Here is a 17,352-nt window from a genome sequence, read left to right as displayed (position 1 = left end):
CGTCCAGTACCGTCTAGGTTTACTCCTTTTGCTTCTTAACAACATTACATTATTTAAACAGAGACGAACAGCACAAACAGCTTTTTCTTGTGACATCAGGTTCTCATTTCTGTATCGCAACTGGCTTCACACAGGTGGACGTGAGACATTGTTTAGCGACAGTCTCGAGACATTGTATCACGACTGTCCCCATATAAAGTCCCGCGACTTTGTTGCTAGGTGCGTAAACGGCTTAAATGTTACTGTTCTTGCTTTTAATTTCACCACTGGTTGTTTTGACTTTTCTGTATGCTGAGTCGATCCCTCAGGCAATCATTCCTCTTTCGATTTCTACACATTCTTCATGTAGCCACACCCTACACACCCTATTTATTTCATGTGTAAGCGACTTGTATTTCTATATTCGGGAGTTTCCTTAAACATTTTTTACTTCCTTCATTCCTAGATCAACTGGCTATTTCTGCTTTTACTGGTGGTTTCTTTGTACCTTTGTTTTTTTTTCCTTTCTAACGTCTGCGATTGCTCTTTTTTATAGATGTCCATCCCTCTTCAGCTTTACTGCCTACTGAGCTATTCATTCTCCTAGAACCTACAGCCGCAGAGGACTTCAAACGCACTTCTTCATTCCTTAATACTTCAGTATTCCACTTCTTTCTTCATTACTAGTCTCTTAAATTTCAGCCTGTTATTCGTTATTACTAAATTGTGATCTGAGTCTGTATTTCCTCCTGGATACCCTTTACAACCCAATATATAATTTCGGAACCTCTGCCCGACCATGATGTAATCTAAGTGGAACCTTTGTACCTCGAGACCTTCTCCAAGTATACCTCCCTCTAGCGATTCTTGAAGAGAGTAGTCGCTTTTACCATCTGAAATTTATTGCAGAACCCAGTTAGTATTTCTCCCTCTCATCCCTCCCACAAAGCCCGTTATCTCCGCAAAGCCTTACTCTGTTCCTTCTCCTACATCGTCATTCCAGTGTCCCATTAGTACTAGATTTATACCGCCCTTTATGTACCGTACTACCCGTTCAATATCCTCAAATGCTTACTTAATCTCTTCATCTTCTCTTTGTGACGTCGGCATGTATGCCTGAAATATTGATGTCGGTGTTGGGTTGCTGTCGATCGTGGTGAGAGGCAGCCTATCACTGAACTGTTCAGAGTACCTCACTCTCTCCAGTACATTCCCATTCGTAATGAATCCTATTCCCATTGTATATTTTCTGCTGCTGTTGACATTATCCTAAACTGGTCTGTCCAGAAATCCTTGTCTTCTTCCCCTTTCATTTCACGGACCCCCACTAAATTTTGAGTGTTCCTTATCATTTCCCTTTTCTGATTTTCTAGCTTCCGCACCATGTTCAGAGTTCTAACATTCCACGCCCCCACTCATGGAGCATTAATCTATCACTAGTTGTTTGCTGTTTTTTTTCATGTTCTCATGTTCACCTCCCCCGTAGCAGTCTCCTTCCAGAAATCCAAATAGGGGACTAGTCCGGAATCATTTACCAATGGAGAGATCATCTTGACACTTTTTCATTTACAGGCCACATGTCCTGTTGATATTATGTGCCTTTAATGCAGTGGTTTCCATTGCCTTATGCATCGTCATGCCGTTGATCATTACTGATTATAACCCAAAGGCAAGAATGTGCGCTGAACCACTGTCCGTTCCTCCGTCTTCTATTATGTGGCCGTTCGCAGAAGGCAGGTAAGTGCTTATGTCAGAAGTCTCTGTCCCTCTTATTGATGATTATTATCCTAAATTTAAGCAGTGGCGGGTTTCGAACCGGTACACAGGACGTTTTGATTACTAGTCAAAAACGTTAACCATAGACCACGGATGCACTGAGACTAAGTGTACAAAACGCATATTTTGGACAGTCCTGTAGTGACTTGAACTTTGGCTAGCGTAGTGGATTGTGTATTGACTGCACTGTGCTACAAAGTTAAGGGATCACGTTTCCCAAACACCGTAACTGTTTTCCATTGCAATACCTAAGTTAGAAATTTTCCTAAAGGTGCTTACAACCTTCCTTTGTAATGCTACAAAAGCATGGCTCCCTCTCGGCCTGAGTGATGCTTGGAACTGCAAAGCATCGACACATCGAAAAAAAGCCACAGCCTGGAAGTTCAAGTGCGCTGTAAGCAGCTTAACGACGTTATATTGGCAACAAACGTCCCCAAACTTCTGCTCAAAGCCACCGTGGACGTGACATGAGAAGGTCGTCACAGTCCCTCTTAACCACATTTCATTCCTTCTTCAGATGTCTCTGCGATGGTGGTCGGAAACTTGATACCATGTGTTGAAACCATGTGGTAGTCTTACGAGTGGACGAATAAGACGTTTAATAGACACCGATTCTCAGAATCGACTCGCAAAGGTTTCAGAAGGTGGCATAAAGGGCATCAATGAAACTATCCCGCTCTCTCGGTCGTTTATTCCCAAACATTTCCAGGTCGAAAACGACAGGTCACAGTGCGATGAGCAGAAGAAAGATGTCCTTGACACTGGTGACATATTCGGACGGTATTACCCTTCTCTAAAGGATATCGTGTATCTGGATCCCCATTGTACGTAATCGCTCCCTTTTGGACTGCAATGCGACGCAGTTTTCACTCTTGTATGCAGGTTAGAACAACTAGAGACCTTTCAAGTCCATTAAACGTAAATTGTACGTGATCCGAAGCTGCAAACTGAGCTTATGCTTTTTCGACCCTCCTTTTTTTCCATTCTCCTGTGGCATGACAACATGGGAGTGCAAAAGTAACATATGCGTAAATGGTCCCTTTAAAAATCCCAGCAACGGCAAAAGCTCCCTCTAACATCCTCGGCGACTCCCAGGTATCTTGGTTGAGCACGTTATACATGTTGGCAACACCTTCGGTGACACCCAAGCACCTTTGTTGAGCATGTTAGAAACGTGCCTTCAGAAATTTCAACAAAACAGTTTGGCGGCTGCTGCAACGCCTGAGAGCTAGGCAACTCCTTCGACATTCCTTGGGCGAGGTTTACCACCTTCAGTAGCTGGAGCAGTCGCCAGGCTGATATCGAAATTTCTGACAGGTACATTTCTAACGTGTTGAACCAAGGTGCGTGGGAGGCACCGATGGTGTTAGAGGGACACTTTGCTGTTTTATCCACACGCATGTTAGTGTTCCACTTCCATGTTATCACGCCTCAGAGGACGGGAAAGAGGAGTGTTGAAAAAGCATAAGTTTCCTTCGCTACATAGGATCCCATTAAAATTTCGTTTTGTACGGTACCTAGTGTACACGAGTACAAAAATTGCGGTCGCGTTGCACTCCAGAATGGTGTGATCACGTTCAATGTGGATGCAACCGCAGAAATGTCCGTAGAAAAGGGGGGAAACGTCCGTGGATGTCTGCAGTGTCAAAGGTTGTTAAGAACAGCTTATTTTGGTCATCGCACTGTGAACGATTCTTTTCGACGTCCAAGTGTGTGGGAATCAATGCCCCAACAAAGGGGTGGTTTCATTGACTCTTTCATGCTACCCACTGAGGCCACTTCGTGTCGATTCTGAGCATCGGTTTGGCTGTAATGTTTTCCTTGTCCACATCGTGTGATACGACAACGGTGGTTTTAGGCATAGTTGTGCTGAAATTTCGTGCCAGTGTAACATCATTAATCCACCTTACAGGTCACATGAACTTCCGAACTCTGGCGTATTTTTCGCGTGTGTCGTGTGACGTCACAGCGTGCCACACGTCTGCACCACTACGGAGGTTGTAGAAACCTTTGAGCCGAACTTAAAACTTACGCGTTGCAATGAGGCAATTACGACATTTCTAAAAGTGATCCTTTAATTATGTTGCGCAGTGTAGTTAGTGACAGTTTCCAATAGTTATTTCCCTAAAGGCCTTCAGCCTTCATTCAGTATTTATGTTTATTCCTTATCCAAGATACACGAGCCATAAATATTGCAGTTATTCCTACACTCAAGAAGAGAATTCAGTATTTTTTGTAAAAGGAATTGTCTTTGTCAATTATTTCTTATGTTGTTTTAAAAGACACGTCGGAGAAGACGAATTCTTTCTTGTCAAATAAATTTGTTCAGATACTTCCACATGAATATTTCTTATTCGCTAAAGAGGGCGGAGACAACACGAAGTATGTCGGATAATCCGATCAAAAGTTTTTTCGTAGGCGCTGCAGTCTGGAACGGCGCGACAGTTACGGTCGCAGGTTCGAATCCTGCCTCGGGCATGGATGTGTGTGATGTCCTCAGGTTAGTTAGGTTTAAGTAGTTCTAAGTTCTAGGGGACTGATGACCTAAGCAGTTAAGTCCCATAGTACTCAGAGCCATTTTTTTTCGTAGTCTAAATACATCAGGTGTTCCCATATTGAACTCCATCGTTTCTGTTATGATCAACCTTACTTTAGTATGGTCACTACGAGGTCTTTATCTTCATCTAATAGTAGTGAATCGTCAATGATTTTGAGGCGATTGTGCATTATTTTGATGTGTAGTTCGTAGCGGTCATTAATCCAATGCCATCGGATTTATACATCTTACTGGTTGTTGTGACATCGGGTTTAATAAATAAACATACAAAAAAAACTGTTGTATCCTTCGGTTCCGAGAGTTCCGGAACCTGTACCGAAAATTTGAATAGAGGTCAACATAAACATCTTTTCCGCCCTTTTTATTGCTCAAGAAAACCACACATTGCATGTTGTACCACCATACAACAAGACCTTCAGAGGTGGTGCTCCAGATTGCTGTACACACCGGTACCACTAATACCCAGTAGCACGTCACCTTGCATTGATGCATGCCTGTATTCATCGTGGCATACTATCCACAAGTTCATCAAGGCACTGTTGGTCCATATTGTCCCACGCCTCAACGGCGATTCGGCGTAGATCCCTCAGAGTGGTTGGTGGGTCACGTCGTCCATAAACAGCCATTTTCAATCTATACCAAGTATGTTCGATAGGGTTCATGTCTGGAGAACATGCTGGCCACCCTAGTCGAGCGATGTCGTTATCCTGAAGGAAGTCATTCACAAGATGTGCACGATGGGGGCGCCATTTGTCGTCCATGAAGACGAATGCCTCGTTAATATGTTTCCGATGTGGTTGCACTATCGCTTGCAGGATGGCATTCACGTATCGTACAGCCGTTACGGCGCTTTCCATGACCACCAGCGGCGTACGTCGGCCCCACACAATTCCACCCCAAAACAGCAGGGACCCTCCACCTTGCTGAACTCGCTGGCCAGTGTGTCTAAGGCATTCAACCTGACCGGGCTACCCCCAAACAGTCTTCGACGACTGTCTGGTTGAAGGCATATGCTACACCCATCGGTGAAGAGAACGTGATGCCAATCCTGAGCGGTCCATTCGGCATGTTGTTGGCTCAATCTGTAATGCGCTGCATGGTGTCATGGTTGCAAAGATGGACCTCGCCATGGACGTCGGGAGTGAAGTTGCGGATCATGCAGCCTGTTGCGCACAGTTTGAGTCGTAACACGATGTCCTGTGGCTGTACGAAAAGTATTACTCAACATGGTGGCGTTGCTGTCAGGGTTCTCCAAGCCATAATCCGTAGGTAGCGGTCATCCACTGCAGTATTAGCAATTGGGCGGCCTGAGCGAGGCATGTCATCGACAGCTCCTGTCTCTCTGTATCTCCTCCAGCTCCGAACAACATTGCTTTGGTTCACTCCGAGACGTCTGGACACTTCCCTTTTTGAGAGGCCTTCCTGGCACAAAGTAACAATGCGGACGCTATCGAACCGCGGTATTGACCGTCTAGGCACGGTTGAACTACAGACAACACGAGCCGTGTAACTCCTCCCATTCTTCCTCCCACCTTGCTGCACATCACCTCCTCCCTCTTTCTCTGCACAACTTCTCCTTCCCCTCTTTCTGCAGCCTGCTTCTTCCTCTCTCTCTGCATATCTCCTCTTCCTCGTCTCTCTGTACATCTCGTCCTCCAGTCCTGACTGCACATCTCCTCCTTTGTCTCTCTCTGTCCACATGCTTCTCACTCCTCTCATCATCTCCTCTGCCCCTCACTGTGATGTTCACCTTCTGCTCCTCCACGCCCTCTGTCTGCATACATCCCCTCCACTTTCTCTCCTCCCCTGTTTCTGTCCCTACCATTTTTCCTCCTTCTCCATATCCATGCCATCCCATATTTCTCTTTACATATCTGTCCCTCCATCCAAGCTGAACTATCCCAACACAAAATACCATGCACAATCAGCAGCTTACCCTTTTTGGGGTTTCATCAGTCTTCTGACTGGATTGATGTGGCCCACCACAAATCCCTCTCCTGTGCCCACCTCTTCGTCTCAGAGTAGCACTTGCAACCTATGTCCTCAATTATTTGCTGCATGCACTTGGTCTTCCTCTACAGTTTTTCAACTCTAGAGCTCCCCCTAGTACCATGGAAGGCATACCCTGATGTCTTAACAGATGCCTTATCATCTTGTCCTTTCTCCTTATCAGTGTTTTCCACATAATACTTTCCTCTCCGATTCTGCGCACAATCCCTTCATTCCTTACCTTATCAGTCCACCTAAATCTCAACATTCGCCTGTAGCACCACATCTCAAATGCTTCGATTCTCTACTGTTCCGGTTTTACCACATTCCATGTTTCACTACCATACAATGCTGTACTCCAGACGCACATTCCCAGAGATTTCTTCATCAAATTAAGACCTATGTTTAATACTAGTAGTCTTGTCTTGGACAGGAATGTCCTTTTTACCATTGCTAGTCTGCTTTTGATGTCCTCCTTGCTCCGTCCATCATTCATTATTTTACTGCCTAGGTAGCAGAATTCTTTAACTTCATCTACTTCGTGACCATCAATCCTGACGTTAAGTTTCTCGCTTTTCTCGTTTCTGCTACGTCTCTTTACTTTCATCTTTCTCCGATTTATTTACGTGTTTGGAAAACCAGTTCCTTCTATGCAAAGCAGGCCACTACTACTCCAAAATAGTTTGAATCGTGAGAGTGTTAAACACTTTCATCGGCAGTGTTTGGCTGGCAATTGGAGGAGAGATGGTGGCCCTATCGTTCTACGTTGAATTACAAGCCACGTTGAGTATGGTTGATAGTGATCAGTCGGTTGGATGGAAAGGACAAACCTACCGGCCGGTCCCCTTGGCCCTATTGCAGAGGGTTAGGCCATGTGGTGGCACTGGCTTTCACCTATTCTTCTGTTGGCGTCCATAAGAATGCAAAGGTAAAATCGCTCAATACAAGCACTACTAGATAAACATTTGGCACCTCATAAAAAGTAACAATATTTATACAGTTACCTTTTTTTGTTTTACTTGCTGACTTCTTGTTGCAGTTCTTCTGTCACGTGAACCGCACACACCTATTAATGTCACAAGCTCTCCTGCTGTCTCACGTAGTACTATAACTCTGCAGTCGTTTCTGAGTGTCTGACTCTGTGGTTCGCTTTTCCATTTATTATCTACAAGGACTACAACATCGCACTAGCCTCTCGTGGTCAGATCAACGCCACAAAATGTCGTCACACAATCATGTAACTGTTTCGTATGTTTTAACTGCTTGTTCTCTTTTACAATTTCTCTGTCAACCATATCTGTCGTCCAGTAGCTTATTAAGCCGTCCACTTTTCCCTATTCCTTCTACATTCCCTGCAGCCATTTTCAACATATCTGCAATTTCAAATCTTTTCCCTTACTGTTGTGTTTCTGATCCATCCTGCTTTGACGAAGTGTTACCATTAATAAAATTTGCACAGTAAGAATTCCAAATTTTCATCTAGGTGGTCAGGTAGTGAGCCGCCACCTTAGGTCACCTGATCTGCCGTTTCCTGTCTCCGTTGTCTTCTGTAGCCAGTGTATCCTCATCCTATCGCTTTCAGTCCTAAGTTCTTCATTCATCCCGCTTGCTTGTTATAGATTTCCAACATAATTGCTGCGTCTTACACAGTCATTCATCTGCTACACATACTCATATGGCCATGTAGGTTTTATTCCCGAAGTCTGCATTAACGTTATCAATGTACATCTGCTATGGTATTTCTGAGGTTCCTCTTTTGTCCCATTAGTCCCTGATTATTTGGGAGTCTGTTGGTGCATTGTTACACACACACACACACACACACACACACATAGAAGAAGTTTCATATCATATAGTGTATATCCTTTTATATGAGCTTATAGGATGAACAATTTAATTGACTGTATTTTGTGACAAAATGGGGCCGTTGGCTCTTCCGAATATATCTCAGTGTTAAAATACCAATGCGCTGCGAATTAATGAGTGAACAAAACATCGGCAAATAAAGCCTGATATACTGCGCGGAGTGTAAGCCTGTTACATACACCGCTAATCATGCGTCGCGATAAACCTAGAAACAATAGACTCAGAAAAGAATTATAACACAAATCACCCGTTATTTTTATTGTTTTATTTGTAAGGCTTTGCGCTTTGACCATGAACTGTATGTGGTGCCTCTAATCAGAAAAACAAGGGCTATTGTGTTTGCAATAAAACATCGTAGCTTCCTCCTGCGGCCAAGTCGGAAAAATTCCTTCAGTCGTAGTTCCTGAGTGATTTATCATCCTTCTCAAACAGGACCCACAAATGTTCATTCAGTAACAGTTGATCATGGAGGTCGAAAGTCAGTGGGACCTAGCTCATGCGAAATACAATTAGAAAAAAGGAAAAAACGATGCACCACGATGGATGTGTCCGAATCGGACGGAAATCGGTAGACCTAATGTATACAGGGTGGTCCATTGATCGTGACCGGGCCAAATATCTCACGAAATAAGCGTCACACGAAAAAACTACAAAGAACGAAATTTGTCTAGCTTGAAGGGGGAAACCAGATGGCGCTATGGTTCGCCCGCGCTTTTTTTTTTCTTTTCATTTTGTTCGTAGTTGATCGTTGTGTTTGGTCGTTGCGGACGTCAGAGGACAGCCGTTCAAGTTCGTTGTTGATACTTTCACTCAGTTTTTATTATTAGAGAGGCCAACCAGCTCTCTGACCGAACACGCTGAGCTACCGTGCCGGCGCGAGATGGCGCTGCCATAAGTCAAACGGATATCAACTGCGTTATCTTAAATACGAACCCCCATTTTTATTACATATTCGTGTAGCACGTAAAGAAATATGAATGTTTTAGTTGGAGCACTTTTCTCGCTTTGTGATAGATGGCGATGTAATAGTCACAAACATATGGCTCACAATTATAGACGAACAGTTGGTAACAGGTAGGTTCTTTAAATAAAAAAAAAACGGAACATAGGTACGTTTGAACATTTTATTTCGGTTGTTCCAACGTGATACATGTACCTTTGTGAACTTATCATTTCTGAGAACACATGCTGTTATAGCGTGATTACCTGCAAATACCACATTAATGCAATAAATGCTCAAAATGATGTCCGTCAACCTCAATGCATTTGGCAATACGTGTAACGACATTCCTTTCAACAGCGAGTAGTTCGCCTTCCGTAATGTTCGCACACGCATTGACAATGCGCTGACGCATGTTGTAGCCGTTGTCAGTGGATCACGATAGCAAATATCCTTCTACTTTCCCCACAGAAAGAAATCCGGGGACGTCAGATCCGGTGAACGTACGGGCCGTGGTATGGTGCTTCGACGACCAATCCACCTGTCATGAAATATACTATTCAGTACCGCTTCAACAGCACGCGAGCTATGTGCCGTACATCCATCATGTTGGAAGTACATCGCCATTTTGTCATGAGGTGAAACATCTTGTAGTAACATCGGTAGAACATTACGTAGGATATCAGCATACATTGCACCATTTAGATTGCCATCGATAAAATGGGGGCCACTTATCCTTCCTCCCATAATGCTGCACCATACAATAACCCGCCAAGGTCGCTGATGTTCCACTTGTCGCAGCCATCGTGGATTTTCCGTTGCCCAATAGTGCATATTATGCCGGTTTACGTTACTGCTGTTGGTGAATGACGCTTCGTCGCTAAATAGAACGCGTGCAAAAAATCTGTCATCGTCCCGTAACTTCTCTTGTGCCCTGTGGCAGAACTGTACATGACGTTCAAAGTCATCGACATGCAATTCCTGGTGGATAGAAATATGGTGCGGGTGTAATCGATGTTGATATAGCATTCCCAACACCTACGTTTTTGAGATTCCAGATTCTCGCGCAATTTGTCAGCCACTGATGTGTGGATTAACCACGACAGCAGCTAAAACACCTACTTGGGCATCATCATTTGTTACAGGTCGTGGTTGACGTTTCACATGTGGCTGAACACTTCCTGTTTCCTTAAATAACGTAACTATTCGGCGAACGGTCCGGACACTTGGATGATGTCGTCCAGGATACCGAGCATCATACATAGCACACGCCCGTTGGGCACTTTGATCACAATAGCCATACATCAACACGATATCGACCTTTTCCGCAATTGGTAAACGGTCCATTTTAACATCGGTAATGTATCACGAAGCAAATACCGTCCGCACTGGCGGAATGTTACGTGATACTACGTACTTATACGTTTGTGACTATTACAGCGCCATCTATCACAAAGCGAAAAAAGTGGTCCAACTAAAACATTCATATTTCTTAATGTACTACACGAATATGTAACAAAAAATGGGGGTTCCTAGTTTAAAAAACGGAGTTGATTCGTGTTTGACCTATGGCAGCTCCATCTAGCGGGCCAACCATAACGCCATCTGGTTTCCCCCTTCAAGCTAGAAGAGTTTCGTTGTTTGTAGTTTTTTCGTTTGATGCTTATGTCGTGAGATATTTGGCCCGGTCACTATCAATGGACCACCCTGTATATATAGACAAAAAAATGATTACAACTTCAGAAAACGTGAACGATTTATTCAAGAGAAAGGGTTTCACAAACTGAGCAAATCTGTAAGCGTTGGCAAACCTCTGGTCCAAATGAAAGCAGTTATTCGGCTTGGTATTGATTGATGAAGTTGTTGGATATCCTCAGGATGTATATCTTGCCAAATTCTGTCCAACTGGAGCGTTAAATCATCAAACTCCCGAGATGTTTGGAGGGCGCTACCCTAATGCTCCAAACGTCCTCAGGTGGTGAGAGATCCAACGATCCTTCTGACCAAGGTAGGTTCAAATGGTTCAAATGGCTCTGTGCACTATGGGACTTAACTTCTGAGGTCATCAGTCCCCTAGAACTTAGAACTACTTAAACGTAACTAACCTAAGGACATCACACACGTCCATGCCTGAGGCAGGATGCGAAACTGCGACCGTAGCAGCAGCGCGGTTCCGGGATGAAGCGCCTAGAACCACTCGTCCACAGCGGCCGGCTCATGGTGCGTTGTTTTCTTTTTTTTTTTCTTTTTTGATCCTAGAGTGTATATGATATTGTATAAAAGCGATATTATCTTGAATTAGAAACTGTTTACTTTTAAAAAAGCAACAGCTGTCGTAGTCTGTACTGCCTTGACTCTACTGTACTGAACATGTTTTCATATACTGTTTTCTACTCATCTTAACACCCATACACGTTCATTACGTCATCGTTTAAATCCATCTAATCAATCTCAAGCTACACTCATAAAAACGAACTTCTCTGTTGCGGCACTACCTTGTGCTTCTCCATGGATCACACGTATGAACACTAATTCACGTCCTCAAATTCTTACACACTGACAAGGGATATAGAACATTACAGTAAACAGCGAAGATTTACGATAACAGTATTTGAGTAACTGATACAGTGTATAGTAAATTACTGATCATGTCTGTATTTATATCAAAGAAGTGTCAAGAAAGAAACAGTAAGACAAAAAAACAGTAGTGTAATCAGTTTTGGAAATTTCTCACAAGTAACATGAATTTAATTGGTTGTACACATGAAGAACCTATATGGCAGTGGACTGAGAGAGAAATTATAATTTCTATGTAGTCTATTGAGTTGAACTGGTTACAACGTTCTTTGCTGCAGGACTTATTTAAAAAAATGGAAACGAAGTCCCATGCTTCTTTACAGAGCGTAGGGGAACGATGCGGGAGACCCGCACCGCCTTACTACGTAAGGTCCTAATGGAGGTGGTTTGCCGTTGCCTTCCTCCGACCGTAATGGGGATGAATGATGATAATGAAGACGACAGAACAACACCCAGTTATCTCGAGGGAGGGAAAATCCCTGACCCCGGCGGGAATCGAACCCGGGACCCCGTGCTCGGGAAGTGAGAACGCTACCGCGAGACCACGAGGGGCGGACGCAGGACTTCCTTACTTTTTGTTATTTAATTTCCAAATGTGTAATAATGTTTTAATGGTTAATTCCTTAACTTTTCTGTACTGATTTAGTGATGACTGCGTCGTTACGAGACGTCGTAAATACGTTTTGTTAGGGTTCTGCTTGCTGTCAGAGATGTGTGTCTGAGATTAGCCTACTTACGGTTGAAGACAGTCTGCCGTACCAACAGGACCAACAGGCTGTGTAATGCATCCCTGGGCCACAGTGATGGCCGATCTGCATTATCTTGTCTCTAAATGGCTATGCCTCCTCTTACAAAGCCAGTAAATCCAGTTGATAGAGAGAAGATTAAACCCCAAATAATAAACCGTAGCGTTTTAAACGTCTCCTAGAACACACTGGATTATCCGAGATTCGTTTCAATGAATGATACAACAGTACACTTTCACGCTGACATAATTCTGTAACGCTTTGCTCCTGATTTGTTATGAAACTTGAGTTCATGCTGTGGGCAGGTTTTCCTTAAATGAGTACGTCCTATCACATTTCTTGCTCCCATGGCTATATACTCTGCAAGAATGAGCCTCTGTAACGAATGGAGTTCCAAAGCCCACTTCTCGTATCGCATTTATGCGCCGTCTTAAAACTAGCGCGGGCGGAACTCGTGGCCTATTACTATTATATACATTAATAAATACATGTATAAAGATGAAGGCGTTCAATAATCGAAAAACAAACATGCCAGGAAGACTTTCCTCAAGGGAAAACGAGCTTAGCAAAAACGAGACGACACGATATAGTCGCAACAGTGACAGGCCTAGAGTCGTAAAGTTTCACTCGGCAAACACGATAACCAAGCAAGCACACTCTACGCAAACATACAGCCAGAAACGCACAGGCGGAATTGCACGACGTGGAAACAGCACTGGGGAAGACACCGCATGACAACTGAATTCTACAGGCTGAGTTACTATTGCCACCAAGTATGATAGGAGCTGAAAAGATTGTGGGACAAAAGTTGCATGGGGCAATGGCGGCCATAATATGGCACTGGTTTTTTGTTGCTAGCCAGGGTCGCTTCAGAGATATGAAGATCAACTTTGTTTTTTTAAATGGGATGCTATAGTTTGGTACTTATTTTCTGATAACCGCTATCGAGACGAATCTAATGACGTGAAACAGTAACGTCTTTGAAGCTCAACGAAGGTCAGAAAGGTGGCACGAACGTCCATTTACAGAAGGTGTTCAAAGTGACGACCATTAGTATGAATGCAGAGCTGTAATCTTCTTATCATGGATTGAGTGGTATTCCTGATCACTTCGGCACTTATCAAAGCACAAGCTTTGATTTCATTTTCATTCGTCTCAGTTTGAACCTTTTATGCGTTATTAGGCTTGGCAAATGATCCCATTTCACTTAAAATTACAGAATTTCTTATTATGGCACTTAGAGAATCTTTTATTTCGAGTTTTCAGTTCATGCGTCCCAATGGAAGACAATTACGGGGTTTCATAAAAGTGATCCTTTAATTGTATTGCGCAGTGTGCAATAACTAAAACAGAAAAATTTTCCACGCCAGTGTGTAGTCATTTAACATACAAATGTTTTTCGAACGTTTCGGTCAGCTTTACCCCAGCAGTCAAGTCCCCTAATTTAGCAGTAACTGGAATGGTAAATTGCCGTATTTTCGACTGGCAGCATTATCAGCTTCACGTATTCCTCACGTTAATGATGTTCCGGGACGTACTGTGGCACCACATTAAACGCTTTCCCACTGACCTCTTCTGTCCCTCTTATAACATCTGCTCATGTTTAGGTAACTGTATACGACACACATTAGCAGATACATTTTCGTCGTTTTTCTCGGATATTTCCGCATGCTTCAACTCAGTAGGAAATGTAATGAAACGTGAAGCTTTCTGGCAGATTAAATGTTCGTGCCAGACCGAAACTTGAACTCAGACCCTTTGCCTCCTGATGCCAAATGCTTTACCAACTGAGCTAGCAAACTCACACCCTGTCCTCACAACTTTACTTCCGCCAGGAAGGAAACGTAATCCTTGCAAAGTTAATTAGCATCTAAATATGGACGATGAGTGGACACATGGCTCACAGCTCATTTGTTGGGTACGAACCAGCTATAATTCATCGCATTAAACAATAATTGTCATTCTTTGAATCACCATTTATCATGACTTCTTTGTCTGCAATTACTTTTAGTAATCCTCTGCGTGTTCAGACATACATTCCATTATTTACGTTGTTATCATACAGTTTCATAATTTCTATTAACGCCCAGCTGGAATCATAGCCATGCGTTGCGCCACAGAAAGATTTATTGGCTGAACGTAAACTTTTTTAAAAGTTTTTCCCAGCCAGTGCCGAGCTGTGACAAAGTAGGATCGAGTGCAGTGTCACAACAGGAATAACACACAGGCAAGAGAGCCGATATGGCAATATCATGGTACACAACAGAGGCGATTGCTACATATTACTTCACTGAGAATTATAAATCGCCATTTCAGCATGACGACCTCATTGTGTAAGGAACATAACGTCATTTTGACAGCACTGCAAGGTGCTGTAACTACACATAAATCTTACTCAAGCACGTCTTTCAATCTGCTGATATAGGAGTAAAGAACCAAGCTGAATGGCTGAAAGCCACAGCTGGGATACGCAAGTGCAGTGAAGATTGCTGACGAACCTGGAAATTTAGGTGGTACTAAGGCTCCCGAGCCCGCTATCTTCCAGCTGCAGTGAGGCAGCATTGAGGCAGGACCTGTGATGTGCTGTCTACCGATAGCCATATGACTATTCTCGACACCTCACTGAGCCAGGTCTGGTGGACTTAGCTGCTGTGAGCTGCCAGTCTGTCATCCACTAATGCGAACTGCTGGAGTCTTCCACCACTAGCTCACTGGGGCCACTTTGCCGGTATCTGGTGCACTGTCACATTGTGACCGTACTCTGGGGGCGCGCTGGCTGCTGCTGCACCCAACTGACACTGGCTTCCACAGCCTCCCTCTGGTGGAGAAGCCACGTCGTTACTCTGCACAACCATCGCCAGCCTGTGGAATGCTGCTGGAAGCTGACTGGGGCGCTTCCTACGAGGTGCTTTAGTGTGCCCTAATCAGAAACGTCATCGAGCTCTTCGGTGTCGACGACGCCTGCGCCACGCCTGCAGTTAACTGTGCGGACTACCCTGCATAGCGCCGCTCTGCTGCGTGAGCTGCCATTGCCTCACCGGTGTCCAAAAGAACAGATACCATCTTCATATAGCTAAGGCTAACCAGCCATTGACCGTCTCCTTTTGTGCTGGATGCACACGCATTGCCCGAACTCTTACGGGTCTCGTTAAGACTGTCTGCAGCGAGTAATGAGTGTAATGGGCAGGGGATCTACGAATGTAGTGTGTGGACATTATGTTGGGAATGTGGGTTTCATGGGGAGCGTGCAAGGGATAAATCCCTGCAGTCGCACTACCCTCTGTGCTCTCGGTGGCTCAGGTGGTTAGAGCGTCTGCCATGTAAGCAGCAGATCCCGGTTTCGAGTCCCGGTCGGGGCACACATTTTCAACTGTCCCCGTTAATTTATTTCAAGGCCTGTCGACAGCTTAGGGCTTTGATTTAATTATCATTACAACAAAACGCTTAGCTGCGCGTCAGCACGTGTGCTGTGATCGCATCTCTACTCGCTTCTGCCACGGAAAAAACAATTTAATAGTAAACTAAGGCTAATAAATGTATAATTCGCTAATGCTGACTCATTAGGGCATACGGTGCATGACGGGCTGTCATCACCATGCTCCATGTTTCGTCATCCTGCATCCGCAAGTGTTACATTCCACTGGAACTTGTACTTGGGAAGTTCCCAGTTTTTTTTTTTTTTTCAATAATCGGATGTCAACAATAGCTGAATACCATTCACTGATGTCCTCAGACAGTGGTAGTGTTCTGTGTGTTCATAATTATCCTAACATCATCTGACTTCTGAAACAGAAATTTACAGACAAGTGCGTCATTTTTCGTAAGTGACCGACTGAGCTTACATCGTATGTTTACAGTGTGACATATTTCTCAAGTGCAACACCGTATGTTGATGAAAACTGGGAGGCCATCCGGAGTGGCCGAGCGGTTCTAGGCGCTACAGTCTGGAACCGCGCGACCGCTACGGTCGCAGGTTCGAATCCTGCCTAGGGCATGGACGTGTGTGATGTCCTTCGGTTAGTTAGGTATAAGTAGTTCTAAGCTCTAGGGGACTCATGAGCTCAGAGGTTAAGTCCTATAGTGCTCACAGCCATTTGAACCATTTGAAAACTGGGAGACAAGTGACGAGGAAATGTTTGGGATCCTTAAAAAAAGAATGGTTCAAATGGCTCTGAGCACTATGGGACTTAACATCTGAGGTCATCAGTCCCCTAGAACTTAGAACTACTTAAACCTAACTAACCTAAGGATTTCACACACATCCATGCCCGAGGCAGGATTCGAACCTGCGACCGTAACAGCACAGGATCGCACAAATCAATTCAAAAGTGTCAGCACCGATTTTAAAATGCTTTACTAATGATTCACTCGTTATTTGTAATTGAACGCTACTACTTACTGTAGCTACTGTCTGTAGCAGCTCCTCTTCTTTACAAATAGCTTGCAAATGGAAATGTCGAAATATTTCGGAATTTCGTAATTATGTTTATTTCTGCAGGAAATGTCGATATTTTTGGCTTTTTCGATACTTTATAACGTGGTTCATATCAATCCCAACCGTGATTTTATGAACATCGGCTGCCTATATGTCTGGACGAGTTACGCTAACACTCCCTGCGTGTTTGCACCTTCTGCTAGTACAGGAGACATATTCAGTCTAGCAACAGGAAAGTCACTTGTCGAATTTAATACTTACGTAATAACTAGATTTAGCGGCCGCTCATTTGCTAAGTTTTAAACTTGAAGTTCCCTACGAAGATTCCTCTAGAACATGGGGAAGAACTGGCAACGTATACACAGGATTATGTGGAATATCTTCGACAGAAGCAAACTGAGCAGCCACTATGTTGACCTAAGTGTTTACAAAGCTAATTTGTCGTATTAGGTGCTTTGGTGGTAATACTTACGTATTGCGAAATACG

This window comes from Schistocerca serialis, chromosome 2, assembly GCF_023864345.2.
Source record: "Schistocerca serialis cubense isolate TAMUIC-IGC-003099 chromosome 2, iqSchSeri2.2, whole genome shotgun sequence".
NCBI classification, from domain to species: domain Eukaryota; kingdom Metazoa; phylum Arthropoda; class Insecta; order Orthoptera; family Acrididae; genus Schistocerca; species Schistocerca serialis.
This window is presented reverse-complemented; position numbering follows the sequence as displayed.